Below are 5,845 nucleotides of genomic sequence, written 5' to 3'. Positions count from 1 at the left end.
CCAAAGAATCCCTTAAAATACCAAATTTATTTGATGAACGCAGCTTTGTAGCTGTGCTGGAAAATTCCGTAAAGGAGAATATTGAAAAAGCCTAGATGCTTTCACTAGGCTTTCACAAATGACCAAGAGATAGGTGAAAACAGTGACTAAGAACTTCTCTTCTTCACTTTCTTGTTCTGCTGACCTTTGAGAATGACTCAAACTCCATGATTATACATTATGATTGAGACATAGTGTGTTACATTGACATGCATCATGCATGCTTTATAAGGAAAAATTGTCCATGTGTGGTAGATAGTGTAGTGGTTTTCATTCTACTATAGAAATACAAGTAAATAGAGACACAAATCTAAAAAGATAAAGGACCCCTCAACCATAGAACATGCCACTTTCCAAAGTTCTAGTTTATCACTCACACAATATATTCTTTCATTTGTGGTTTGTATTTTCTGTTGTGTCATGTTTTTACTCATTGTTAGTGTTGCATGTAATTTGTAAGAGTTTAGTGACATACTTATTAAAAAACACCACAAAATGAATTATGTGCTCCCAAAAGAAACCTAAGTCTGTTTTTCGAGAACATGTTCTGTTTTTATTTTCAACTGATACCTGTAATGTCTAGAGTATAGTAAAAGCAATTTTTTGTATAACTTTTGGTATTACCAAAAAGTCTTCGTTCACCTTTTGTTAAGGAACTAATCCCTTTTGAAGTACGTGATTATTCCTCCCAAAAAATATCAATCCCGTGAATTGAATTCTTGACTTTTTAGTCATTCTGAAGATTTAACGGGACCTTAGACCACTAGACCAACAAAGTTACTTTGTGTATAACTTAAGAGAATGTATCTGAGAAATAATTATTCAAAGACAAATGTCAGCAGTACTAAATGTTTAGAACAAAATCATATCTGTCATAATGTCTAAGATGAGTCAAATTTCCTCTAAATTTCAGAATATACAACACATTGGTCATGATGGAGTGGATGACAGATAGTCAACAAAATCTGATTAAGCATCTAATTCTAGCACACTTTATCCGGAAGCAAAGGTGATTATTGTGAACAATGAACCATATAAACACCTTTTTCAATTGATTTATAGCTGGCCATGAAGGACAACCACCCTACTTAACAATAATTGAATAGAGCAATCATGAACTAAGTCCTACCAAGAGAAGAAAACATTATTCATATTTTTTGTTGCAAGCATAATGTTTTTTACATGCCCATTGTGCAGAAGATCTTGCTTGACCAATCAATGAAAGCACATTATAATATTGATTGAAATTCACAAATAGAATACAAAAGGTCTAAAAAAATTAATGACAATATGTATAAAACAAATTTGATTTATTGGAAATTTTTAGCTATAGAGCCAAGAGCTTGGAACTTTAAGAGTTGTTGCCTAGAATGAAATGTGCCAAGGAATTTTCTTCTGTCGAGTTTACTTTTGACCAGTCCTTTGAAAAAGTCAAAGCTGTAGCACAATAGAATAATGTTTTAAATTCTCAACTGATATTATAAACTTATAACCAGGTCATTTTAATAACATATTGACATGTTAATTTCATTTATAATTGTGCCAGATGAGAGTTGCACTGTTTCTGATAGCTGTATGCTCCAAATTCAAAAGTTGTAAGGCATAAACTGTCCATCATATTGGTTCAGAAGTACCTTAACCAAACTTGGTGGGCTCCAATAAATGAAAAAGGAACAATTCAAAGTCTCTTAATAATCAATTATTGACATAAGAGATTTGTCCACAAGTTAATCATGCAATTAGAAGAAAAGATATATTATTGCACTCTTTCACTTGATGTAAGTAACAACTTCATTTTTGAAAAACTCCTAGCCCCATCACAAATAAATTAGTAATCAAAAGCATAAATTGCCTATCTTTATGTCTCAACAAAACTTAAGCAAACTTGATATGAACTCTACCCAAATTTAAGTCAGTAAAAACAGATTTGATCTGCCATACCTGTATAGTTAAGACATGCTCGACCACTTTATCCTCATTCTTTTCCTGTACAATAACTCTCTGTCCACTGCATGATATTTTCTAAATATAGATGACTATAAAGATAAGTCATTCCACATTGTCGCGCCCCGATTTTCGTGCGACACACATATGCATAAATGTGTTTTTTTTGGTCGAAATAGAAGTATAAATGGACGATAAATACAACATAATGTTGAACACTTTGGTTCAACTGCGAACTAAAACCAATGAAAACAAGTTCAGTTATCAGTCTAATGATAATATGTTTGGGAATTTAGATCCCAAACATATGATTCATTTTACCTGTGCAACCATGTCTTATAATATAGTTCCTCCAAGGTTTGAAATCCTGCATTCAACAGACAAGCAAAAGTTCAAAATTACCTTCATTGGCTTACAAAATGTTATGAAGTATTGGGTGCCATTGGTTAGTAATCAACACAAAGTACAGTGAAACTCTGCTGAAATTTGGAAACAACTTGATGGTAAGACTTTAACTGGAAACACACCATTTTGCTAGCCTATTTATTAATTTTGAAGTACCTATATTGGTCCTCTAAAGAAGCGTGACATCACACTGGTCTTTCGTCTCCTTCAACGATAGTTAAGAGTCTAGATCTTAACGGAGGTTGATGTCACTTTAAGGACCAATTTGATGCATTTTTAAATGGAGAACCAACCTAAGGGCATCCATATCTTCAGAGGACCAAAATAAACATTTACTCTTTCACTTTTACGATCCTAACTGACAAGCATAAGCCATGAATTAATAAAAAGAGAGAGAGATCAAGAAAAGAATGGGAGTACTGTAGGAGGCAATGGATAAACAGCATGTGATCTGGGTCTTACAAGCTAAGAGTATAAGTACCTTTTCCTTCTTCGTTTTGGATGGAATCCAAGGTACAAGTGTATACTGAAAGAGGCTCCTAACCTTGGAGGTTTTGGGCCTTTGGGGAGGGTCCAATGTACACAACTTTACCTGCAAGTTGAGAGGCTATTTGTCTTCGAAGATCTTAAGACAAGAACATTACCACTGTGCCAATGCTCACCCACTAAGCCAAGAATACAGGCCTTTAAAAAACCTAAAGCCTTTCAAATAGGAAAATAACATCCAAACAAAGGGAAAATAAGAGCTAATGAAGTTTTACACCCGCAAGAGTAACGAGCAAGCAACTGTCAATTATATACTGCAGTACTGCACAGTGGACCGGTGCATTCTTTGTCCTATACTTATATCCCTCTTTCCCTCCCAAGGCATTCATTGATAGAACCAAACAAAATGAGATAAAAAATGTAAATTCCCAAAATTACAATCTCTATGTATGACAACAACAACAAAACTTTATCCCACTAAGTGGGATCCGCTACATGGATCGAATGACGCTATAATATTTTATCGCAAATCATGTTCAATGACAAAGCATTGAACTCTAAGTCTTTCTTTATCATTTCTCCTATGACTTTTCTTGGTCTTCCACTCCCTCTCTATGTATGGCAACTGATTTGAACAATTTTAAATATAAAAAGATGGGTTTACATGTCCCTTACCCACACTAGACAGTTTCTTAGTTAGGCCATTGTGATCTTCCCATGTGATTAATACAAAAGGATGAGAAGGATATTGCTACATGCTATTTCAGATTATTAGAAGATTTTATCTAGCCATGAGTTTTTCAGAGAGAAAGAGATGAACACAGGTGCAGTGTGATTAGATGAAAATTAGAAGTGGGGCAAGATGTTGTAGACGATAACAACACTTTGATGAGATAATTATCTGATTACCTTGATTGATGAATAGATCATAAAGTTTCTCAAATTTATTGAAAAGGGCTGCTAGGACATCTTCCCTTCGAAAGTGGTAGGCTTTGGCAGATAATTCTCATAGAACTGAATTTAAAGATGTTGTTGGCTTCTCATTATTGACATTCAAGTCTATTCCTGCGAAAGCATGGAATGTGTTATGATCTCCATCAACAACAACAATCAAGCCTTAATCTCACTATGTTATAACCTCCATCATGAGCATAAACATTAAAGTCATTTTACTCATACCAAATGACACTAAGAAAAATTATTTTCTCTGCAGTACAGGGGATTTAGTAGACAACTCTAGCTAATTTCATACATGGAAATACAGTCAGCAGCCCAAGAATGTCTTATTACCTGCACTGAAATTGAACTTCTTTGATTTATATGTTGAGGTGCATACAATGCCTCCGACTTTAAAGCCGTTTAAGTAAAGATCATTTGGCCACTTGATTCTAACATCAATAGGGTAATCCCTGAATGGAAAGTGTTGGAATAAAAAGAATTTAAGAGATCAACCAAAAAGAGAACAAATTAGTACTGCAAGAAACAATGTATATTGACTTATAAAACGGACCAAACATAAAGTGAAGACTTTGTTATCTTAACAATACTAAACAACAAACCAAAAACCATTCAGCATTTGTAACTTTATGGCGGCAGAAGTTGATCTTCCTCTTCCTTCGAGAAAATTTTGTGCAACATATCTTTCATGCTTAATATGTCAAATAACTTATACCCTCATTCTTAATATCTTTTAATAACATCATTCTTACTACTGCCTACAGCTTCACAGAATCACACAAAGCTCCACTTGTTTCCACAGAAGTTACTAAAATTTTCAGTAGCTTGTGCATGCTTGCATTGTTTAACTAGAAAACATATATACTAAAATTTGAAAAATATTTCACTTAAATGCTACTGTCCATTATCAAATTCACTAGCAAACTAGGTATAGAGCCGGTACTTAAAAAACAAGCACTTACATTTTTGTCACAGATATCCTTCACTGCCTCTGTGATAGCTAGAGAAACCACATACTGAACTAAAGGAACGACTCACCCATCCTCCATTTGCAAAGTAAAAGAAAACATTAGGCAACCCAAAGGAGACTGCCGGACGTTCTTTGACTGGCCTGAGAGTATAGGGGCTCAGAGCAACTTTGACATAAACTAAAACATAAGTTAAAAGGTACAGAGGATTGTGTTAGCAAATATAAATATTGAACCTCGTCCCTTGGTCTGAACATCAGCAACACAAGCTGTACCAATGGGAAGATCACAAAAGTTTCTTCACAAAAAAATAAGAGAAATTGGACAATATGGTATCATAAACATGAAGGGAGTGAAAATGGGTACCTAGAATTACATTAGTTCAGACACAATAATAAAGTGTATACACATGATAGTATTTCACCTGCTGAGTCCAACCAATAATCAATGCATAATATAACGGCCCCAATTGCCTATGCTTAAAAAAATGATTCTACTAAAGTCATATTGGAAAAAGTGATTTTTTAGAAGCTGGAAAATATAGCTTCTAAAAAAAGCCGAAATTCAGCTTTACTTTTGTAAAAACCCAACCAAACAAATGCAAGTACCAGTGGTGAATTTAATTTTAATCAAAATAATCACTTTTCTGTGGAAAAATTAACAAAGAAAGAAAGTAATTAGTGCAAGACATACTGTGAAATAACATCTTGTGTTGTAGCTAAGCATGGAGATCGTATAAGAAACCTTCCAAATGTGTTGGTGGAAAGAGAATTCATGAAGGAATCCACCTTAAAGGATTGTTGCATAACAGTTTTATCCAATTGAAAAATCTCCATTGTGAGGAAGCTTTAGAGTGTTATTGATCTTCATATCTTTAGCAGCTTCATTCTCTGTCTGTGATTTGCCGCTTAAAACCAACATGCAACTTGAATTGCAATTCATAGCTGATCAAAACAATAATGCAGGGAAATCTATTTCATGTTCAAGATTCTAGCTTCTGCTTAAATTGTTCATTATAACTAATTTAGTATTCAAATTAATTGAAA

General features: G+C 34.0%; 1 pseudogene; it reads right to left on the bottom strand.

Moving 5' to 3' along the window:
* LOC109326401 lies at positions 1,699–4,949 on the bottom strand (annotated as a pseudogene).

Source organism: Lupinus angustifolius, chromosome LG14 (assembly GCF_001865875.1).
Source record: "Lupinus angustifolius cultivar Tanjil chromosome LG14, LupAngTanjil_v1.0, whole genome shotgun sequence".
Classification (NCBI taxonomy): domain Eukaryota; kingdom Viridiplantae; phylum Streptophyta; class Magnoliopsida; order Fabales; family Fabaceae; genus Lupinus; species Lupinus angustifolius.
The sequence above is the reverse complement of the archived record's forward strand: the minus strand, read 5'-3'. Positions and strand labels throughout refer to the sequence as shown.